Source organism: Temnothorax nylanderi, unplaced genomic scaffold, assembly GCF_030848795.1.
Source record: "Temnothorax nylanderi isolate EJ_2023f unplaced genomic scaffold, tnyl_v1.0 TNYL_tig0575_pilon, whole genome shotgun sequence".
Taxonomy (NCBI): domain Eukaryota; kingdom Metazoa; phylum Arthropoda; class Insecta; order Hymenoptera; family Formicidae; genus Temnothorax; species Temnothorax nylanderi.
This window is the reverse complement of record NW_027249637.1, coordinates 98,646-107,752: the sequence shown is the minus strand read 5'-3', so window position 1 is coordinate 107,752 and position 9,107 is coordinate 98,646. Positions and strand designations below refer to the sequence as shown.

Below are 9,107 nucleotides of genomic sequence, written 5' to 3'. Positions count from 1 at the left end.
CTTTCCTCCTCCACCTCTCTCATCCATCCCTTCCCCTCTCCGTCCTCCCCTAAAATTCCCATAAATGCTTCCTGCCAGCTTCCACCTCCTTCTTCAATCCATTCCCTACATTTCTCCCATACGTGCTCCCTGTCTCTGTTTCCCTACCACATAACCTACACACTCTTTCGCCGTTATCTTGCCAATACCTTCCCTCCCTCATCTCGTTACCTAGTCTATAACGTACTACTCTTCTCCATCTATTCTCTCCCCAACCCTTTAAGGGGTAACGCCACTGTAGAGCGTCGAAAAATAACCTAATTTTAAGAATTTTTTTCGGGAAAAGTATAAAAGAAATGACAAATATGTTTATAGGTCTCTATTACCTATACTTTCAAGAGTATAAAATAATTTTTTGAACGTTATTAAAAAAAAATGGCAGTTGCACAGCTGCGTGACGGGAACCTTTGCTGGTGGAAAGCGCTCCGCGGCCGGAAAGATTTCTGCTACAATTTTCATCCTGGAACAAAAACCCAAAGTTTTTTTATTTTTACATATAAAAAGCTAAAGAAAGACGTATGGAAATTTTTTTATATCACTTTTTGCAAAAATGGCGGACATTTGAAAAAAACTTAAAATTTTTGCCTAAAATAATAGGTACTAAATTGTTAATAACTAAAGAAATATGCAACATAAAAAAAATCCGTACGTCTTTCTCTAGATAATGATATTTAGAAGGTATTGTTAAAATTTCAAGTAAATCGGTAAAGATTTGAGTGAGTTACGTTTCCGGCCAGCTAAAAAAAAGTAGTTTTGAGAAAAACGCGTTTAAAGTTTTACCTATGATAAAATCATAGAATTTTTTGATATACCTTTAATCTGCAATGCCTGCGCCATACAATTGGCCTTCCAAATTGATGTTTTCTTGTTCTTGTTCCTTTCTGCTCGATTGTGCGGCCCGCCTAGCTGTTTTTGCTGCGTCAGACAATGATAATTCAGCCAGTGATACGCGGCGTGCGTCGGCTTCGGTGCAGAAATTGTAGCAGTTTAATCCAATTTGAATGCCCAAAACTTGCATAATTTCCATTATGGATAACATTCCATCGTTGTACACGCAGACAGCAATATGTGTGACAATATCCAAAACTTTCTTGCCACTTGAATGCGTTTTAGGAGCCATCGCCCAGACTGTTGAGTTGAAACTCTCGTTGCTATTTTGAGTATAGCCACCTATGCAGCGAGTGAGAAGATCGTCACTGCTTAAGTCCTCGTAGATTGGCTTAATGGCTTCGAATACTTCTGGGGAAAGAGGTGGTTTATGATGATGTTCTTTCAAGGTATTAGCGGCTTTCATTCGCTGCCACGAGCACCACGAATCTTCACCGGGCGGACATCTTTCGTGCTGCGGCTCTTCGTCCGTAGAAATTTTGTGATACAACGTTGCCCATATGTCGTTCCGCATTTTTTCTACCGAATCGTGATTTCGACGTATTGCCAGACCATAATAAATCGATAATTCGTCGATTAATTTTCCGGTTAATTTTCCTTTTCCCCCTAAGCCTTTTTTAACTTTTTTTAAATTGCGTAAACGAGTTCCCATACGCTTTTGCACGTGATCTATGCATTTCTTTTTTAGGACATTAAAATTTTCATACGGCTCAGAATCTAAAATACCTTTAAATGTTTTGGAATCGCCATCTCCAATGTAGTCAGCATATTTCACTTGATATAATTCTTCAGAGCGCTGAAACATTTCGATTACTGCGTCGACTTCCATTTTACCGGCTGATCCCTCATGATTTGCATTACACTCGCTTGCGTGAGTTTGAAGCCATTCTGAATATTCTGTAGTGCCAGATTTTTTTTCCCAATATTCACACTGCTTGCAGTACTTGGATTTTACTACAATATCGACTACTTTTCCGCTATACCAGCCAATCAGAGAAACTAAACCGAATAACGAAGAAAATCCACGTTTGCGCCACGTTCCATCGCCAGATACAGTTATTCCGTGTGTTTTTCCTTTTTCAATTGATAATGTTTTTTCTTTTTCAACTGCATTTTTCATAGATTTTGTGCAAACAGCTTTTGTTCCAATAGAAATCGTATTAAGTATTTTATCGTAAAATGAATGAAAAATTGGCCGTGGTAAATCCATAAATGCGCAAAACTTCAGTATTCTATTCAGTCCAATTCCAAGCAACCGCATTGCAAGAATAATTCTGCGATTGATTTCGTAGCCGTTCTTGATATATGGGCAATTTAGCACCTCCGTTTTGTCGCAGTTATCACAGGAAATGATTATTTTGAAACCTAAGCCGCGTTTTCCACTTTCTGTGAATTTTACATTCGATTTGCACTGTTTGCACACAACAACATTCGAAATAGCACTAAAAACTGCAACAAAGTTTATTAAGCGGTAGCCAACAGTAGCATCTACTTCAATGTTGTATTTTTTAGCAGATTGTTGTAATTTTTTTGCAGATGTACTAACATACGTATCCTCCGTCTCCAATTCAAAACGGTTTAACGGTCGTTTACTTGATGCTTTTGGTCTTTTTTCATATCCGCTGCTTCGTTTGGTTCCTTTTCGATCACGATTCACTTTGTCTTCACTCATGATGTAAATTTGTATTTGTATACTTAAAAAATACTAACAAAAAACCACAAAATTTAACTAAATACAGAGTAGAAAGCCAAGCGTGCGTCGTGCGAATAGCCTCGTGTTCAACGGTTCGGGTGACGCTGCACTAAAACTTCTCTACGTTAGTATTACAATCGCCATCTATGATCACCATAGACGAAACAAGTACGAAACGACATCTGTTAGTGTATTATAGAAGTTAGAAATAAAAAAAAAGTCATTAGGCTGTACCCTTCCAGCAGGTATCTATGTGCCGCAGGTAGTCGTTTCGGAGCAGTCCGACGCGCTTGGAAAAGAGCTCGGAATTTCAAAGAAAAAAAATTTGTACAGGTATAAAACTTTTTTCCCCTTATTCTACAAGGTTCAAAGCATCTTTTAAACTAATAAAAAAAAATCGATTTTTTGAAAATTCTACAGTGGCGTTACCCCTTAACAAATACTCCGGTATTCCATCCTCTTTAAGTAATCCATACCATTTATTATACCTAGCGTTCCCTATCCTCTCCCATCTCTCCACCCTCTGCATTTCCTTGTCCTTTTCCTCCAACTCCTCAAAGTCTATTACTCCTTCTACCTTATCCTTTCCCATTCCTGTATATCCATTCCTCTAATTTCGAAAAACTGCTTCCTCTCCTCCTCCCATCCCGACAATTCCCTTCCCTTTGCTATATTATCCTTCATCTCCCATAAGCAGCTTTGCGCCAACACACTTCCCCTTCCCTCCATCAATCTTTCCTCAAAACCCCATGCTCTTCTTCCTGCCCTACTTCTTAACTTCTCCCTCTGCACTTCTTCCCTCACTAAATATCCCGGCACATCCTCCTTTCTACTTCTATATATATATATATATATAGCACCCATCTCAGGAACATTTCATGTACTCTCCACTTCTCCTATCTTCTTCCATCCCCAGATCTCCACTCCATAGCTCGCCACCGTCCATACCAGCTTGTTAAACAACCCTATTCTCCTCTTCCAGTTCTTTCCAAACCTTCTCTTTCCAATACCCTATATCTGCCCCATCATCGCAGCCGCCTTCACCACTCTTTAGGCTCGTCTACAATAGCAGTTGCAAAGTCGTAGGATACAATCATAGAGTCGTATTGATGGTCGCTTGAGAAGTTATTTCTGGTTGCATGGCAGTCGTTGTCACAGTCGTCCAAGTCGGTCCATTCCTATTCCTGCGACCGCGACTTTACGACGAGCCAATCGAACATAGCAAATCTTGCAGCCGCACGCTCCGGAGAGGTGGCCGAAAGCGGAGGACGGCCCGCGAGTCGGGCGCAAGCGAGCGGAAGTAACGACCGGCGGCCGTAAGGGCCCGGGCAGTGATAGTGAGTCCGGAACGATCGGGTTGCGCGATAGTCGGGTTAAAGAAGAAGGACGAAGCGCGACGAATCAGGGACGTGTCCGCGGTAAAAGGAAAATTTTTCGCGATTCCAAGTTACCCATCCAGGGAGTCTTCAGCACACGTCTTAAGCGATTAGTTAGATATAAGTCCCGGCGATGCCTATAAGGCGCACTCATTTGCACTAGTTGTTGGTAATTACGCTTTCCGCCGAGAAGGCATATGTTCATTTCGAATAAATAAGATAAAGTTAGTTATTAAGATACACACGCCCGTAGAAGCGGCGTCGACGTAGTATTGCGGGGCCAAGAGTTCGAGGCACCGACGTTCTCGCTTGGAATAGAACTTAGAAATATAACGCACGACACTTGGCATACACGCCCATGTGATTGGCGTCATCCTGGGTTAACGGTGCCCGGAGTTCGCGGCACCGACATCGTCTCCGAGAACAAAGGTCGGGATCATCACCACGGCCTCCCGGCGCACACATACATGTGATCGGCGTCAACCGCCGTACACGGCGCCAGGAGTTTGAGGCACCGACCTCTTCCACGAGAATAGACGATGGAATCGTGATGAACACCATCCGAGGAACACGCCTATGAGGTCGGCGTCATCCTCGAACCACGGGGGCCAGGAGTTTGCGGCACCAGCACCCGCTCCTGGAATAACCCATATAAACCTTTTCAGAATGATCCGGGGGACACGCCTATGAGGTCGGCGTCATCCCCGAACCAAGGGGCCAGGAGTTTGCGGCACCGACGCCTTCTCCAGGAACAAGGATCGGAAACATGCTCGGGAACGTCCGGGGGATACGCCCATATGGTTGGCGTCATCCTCGACCCGCGGTGCCAGGAGTTGGCGGCACCAACGTCTTCTCCTGGAGCAATCGACAAGATCACTACCAGAGCAATTTAGGAGACACGATAGAAGGGTCGGCGTCATTGGCGCACGTAGAGATAAAAAACCAGAAACCTTCGCCGAGGAACGACTATGGAAGCATAATGGGGAGCACCCCAGAGGAGGTGCGCAGGGGTCCACGTCAACGCCCGCGCAACTCGAACGAACGCTATCGACCTGGGGAATCGGCGCCAGGAGGCGAGTGGAAAACCACCGGAGAACATCGAGAAACTTCGACGGGTCGAACGTTCTAGAAGGAAACCACGGGACGCGCACGTGATCATTACGATGTAAACACTCGGTAACGCGTGCGAGAACGGGCAAACACGGCCGCCCGTGAATAACAAGTGGTATTAGAGTGGGAGCGAGACGGCAAGATGGGGAACCGAAGCGAACATCGTTTCTCGAGGCAGTCTCTCTCTCTCTCTCGTAAGTATCGAGTGTGTCACGCTGTGTTCTTGCTCCTGCTTCGTGTGGATCTGTTTTCTGCCGTGAGCTGCCTTCGGGCCTTTTTGTTGCAGGTACTAGCAGGTCTTTTGTTGCTTGTCACGTACAATCATTATCCTTTTGGTGCTGCTACATAATTAGAGCATTTCTGTGGCAAGTATCATTCACAGAACATATATAATGAGAAGAGCAAGCTCCGTGTTAAACGAAGGAAACACAAAATTGATCGTAGCGCTCGCAGTAGCTTGGCTTGGTACTATAGATAGTACTATAGATATATATATATATTGCCAATGGGGCTTGCAAAACAAAAGCAAATAGCAGGTGGTAGATAACGCGGGCAAATAACATAGAATATCGGTACAAATTACGACTGACTACGACATAACGGAAATAAACGCGAAATAATAGCGCGAAATACCGCGAAATGATAATGCGCCACGCTTGGAGCGCGTGAACGCAAGTTCCCAAACCCGTGCCGGGATTCTGTCGCCAAATAATCTTAACCTAACGCAAATCGTAATCTTAATCTACCGCAGTAATAATCTTAAACTAACGCAAAGATAACTAACGCGAAATGACCGATTTAGCCTAACGCAAGAACCGATATTACGATTCTGATCGAACGCAACACACGCGATCGTCAGCGATCGTCCAACGCGAAAGATGATGCGCCGAGACACTCGGCATAACGCGAAATACTCGAATTAACGCGAGAAAGATTACGGAATTACCGCGAGGGATAACGAGACGCAACATTAGGTCGACGCGAATGGTATTTTAAGGCGAAACACAACCTTCCGCGAATAATCTCTCAACGTAGCCGATATCGCGAGGATAGTCTAAATGTCCGAACGCGAATCGTGAGTAACGCGATTACACCAACGCGAATATCCCTCTGACGCCATTAATTCGCGTACAGAATCTAAGGTTCGACCGGGCGAAATACTACGCCTAACGAGACACGCGGTCGTGGACGTGAAGGGCGCGAGAAAAGGGCGTATTCGCGATATCGAACGTCGTCATCGACGCGCCTACCGCGATCTCCAGAGGTTCGTAGATTTCGATCGCGATCCCACGGCCACGAGACCATTCCGGTGCCCCTCGCTCTCGCTATCGATCGCTAAATACGCCTTGTCGGCGAATACACTAATTATCGCGAATTTTCCCGAGCGAGAGCGCGACCCGGGGAGCGGTGTCGTGGCTCTACATCAAACGTTACCGAGGCAACCTCACCGTAGGCAGATTCTCTTCCGAGGGTCCTCGCCGTCGTCCCAAGGGTCGAAAGAGATAGCAGCCGGACGTCGTACTCAGCTCCGGAATGCGAGACACTACCGCGACTTGACTCTAGACGTGCGTCGATTTCCGAGGACGATTTACGAATGCTCCCGAAATTTCGCTCGATGGCGGAATCGATAGCGCACCCCACCCCGGGCGTACGCGGCCCCGCGACGTTGGAGCGCGGACCAATGAGGGGTGAGCTCGCAGGCTCGCGGCGGATTCGTGCGTAGAGCCGTGAATTACGGCTTTCCGCAGGGCGCTAAACGGCCCTTCGCTCGCGCGGCAAATTTTCCGGGATTCTTCCCGGCGGCAGACGGGACGTGTCTGCCTCCGTGTTCCTTCCCGCACCGGTTCGGGAATGGTGGCCATCCATCCCGGAATCCGGTCAGCAGGGTGAGGAGGACAGATGGGCTGATTTTTGCCCCGGTGTCCCGGGGCCCTGCCATTATGGGTCCGCCCGCCGCTGTGTCACGCGCCGCGCGCGTGTTCCTGCGCTCCGTCGCTTTCGGCGGCCCGCGGGTCGCCTCGATCCGCTTTCCGTCGTCCGAGCTCTCGCCGTTATCCTTCTCGTCGACTCCGCGTCCGCTTCCTCTGTATCCTCTCAGGAACTCCAGTCTCAGCTCGGTGAGGCGCCACGCAATAATACAAAATAAAAGGGATCAGTATATCGTAACGCAATGACTAATATGCCCCTGGAGATCTCGCATCGATTCGTTGAACCGTCCTCGGGCATGAAAAAGGTCGCGAAACCCGCGCCTTGTGACGGCGGCGGGGCGCTGCAACGATGCAGCGAAACTGCAACGTCACAACACCCCACCCCAAGAGGGAGCATACCGGGCTCGGTTGCCTCCACTTTAGCCACTCGCCTCCCCGGGGTTACCGTGAGAGCGCTCGTGCGATCGAGATCTCCAGCGAAGGGCTCCAGACCAACACACGATGTGACGATACAAAACACAAAAAAAAATCACACAAAAATAATAGTCCTTATTCTAGTCCCCTTCCCACGCGTCGCAAGAACCTCGGAATCGTAGTTCGGAACGCGAGTTTCGACCGTTTCCCTTCGTGTACCGACACGACGCAAGTCGGACTTTTACGATGGCCTACGATGATTAGTTGCCTCGCGCTTGGTGCCGACCGCCTAAACCCATGTCAAATGTCGACCGCCCTTCTATTTCCTAGGACGCGTCGACGATTCAACCACGCTAAGTGTCGACCGACCTTCTATTTCCTAGGACGCGTCGACGACAGTTTCGCCAGCGTCGACCGCCCTTCTATTTCCTAGGACGCGTCGACGCCAACGGGGCTGCACCCCTTAGTAGCCCGGTACGCCGGCTTGTACCGTGGCTAAGTTCGCTACGCCGTTTTCGGCGAGCACACCAACACCAACGCGAAATGACGCGCCGACCCCAGAACGGGAGCGCAACTTTATTTCCATCGTGGCTCTTCGATGTATTGTCGGGCTTACGCGGCAACGCTTACTCTCGGATACGACGACTACTATAACGGCGATGTTTTTCGCAATTCGGAAACTAACGACGGGACGGAGGTCTCGGGGGTGGGTTCAAGGATTTCACTCTATTTACAATAAAATATTTATTCATAGCCCATTGAGCTCTCGTTAGGGACTTACAGCATTCGCTCTTAGGTAACGTCCGATTAAAGTTAAGATCACACACAAACGAAAAGGGTTTCTACGGACAACAACAAAAAAATTTTTAAGCGAGCTTAACTTTACTAGGGCCGATTCAGACGGCGGTACGAGGAGAAGAGAGAAGGAAAACGAAAAAGAAAAAAAAAGAAGGAACAGGTTTTAAAACCACAAAAAAATTTTTGACCCCGCGGTATCCGGGGCAAACGCGAAATCAATTTCGACTGAGTTCAAAAAAAACAACGGAATTTTCGTAACGAAAAGAAAGAGAAAAAAAAGGGGGGGCGAAGGTGCGCCGTCGAAGTCCTCTCTTCCCCGCTCAGGCCAGCCAGGCCCGAGGGTAGTGCCGCCTCGCGTTCTAGTAGCGGGGTGTCCCTGGTGGAGGTCCTCGCCTTCGTGGAGCTTCCTGGCCCCGATCGTGACCTTTGCCTCCCTTAAACGGGCCCTCCTCGACACGCAACAGAAACGTCTCGGCATCCTCGCCGCGCGCGCCCGAAAACTTTAAGTCCCATTTCCGCATGATATTATAGATGGTCGTCGCGGAATTGCCGTTCGTATCCCGAGAGGCCCTATGCGCGTTATCTCCGGGGGCGCTTGAAGGGCTGTGCCCCGAGTGTGCACCTATTCCCGCGGACGGGCTATCCGGGCGGATGTCGCCTACCGGAATATCGAGATACGCGACGTCGGCCGGGTGGTTCGACTCAGCGTCCGCCATGCGGTGCGAGTCAGCGTTGGCTACGCGGTTCGAATCGGATGCCCTTTCGGAGCCTCCACTGCGGCGCGCGGCCGTCAACAAACGTAGTAACCGGAGCGCTAGCTCGGTGTCAGATCCGTCGATAGACAACCCGCGGCGACTCAGT

At 48.2% G+C, this 9,107-nt stretch overlaps 1 pseudogene; it reads right to left on the bottom strand.

Moving 5' to 3' along the window:
• Window positions 1–322: 322 nt before the first annotated feature.
• LOC139784040 (uncharacterized) lies at window positions 323–1,711 on the bottom strand (annotated as a pseudogene).
• Window positions 1,712–9,107: the final 7,396 nt, after the last annotated feature.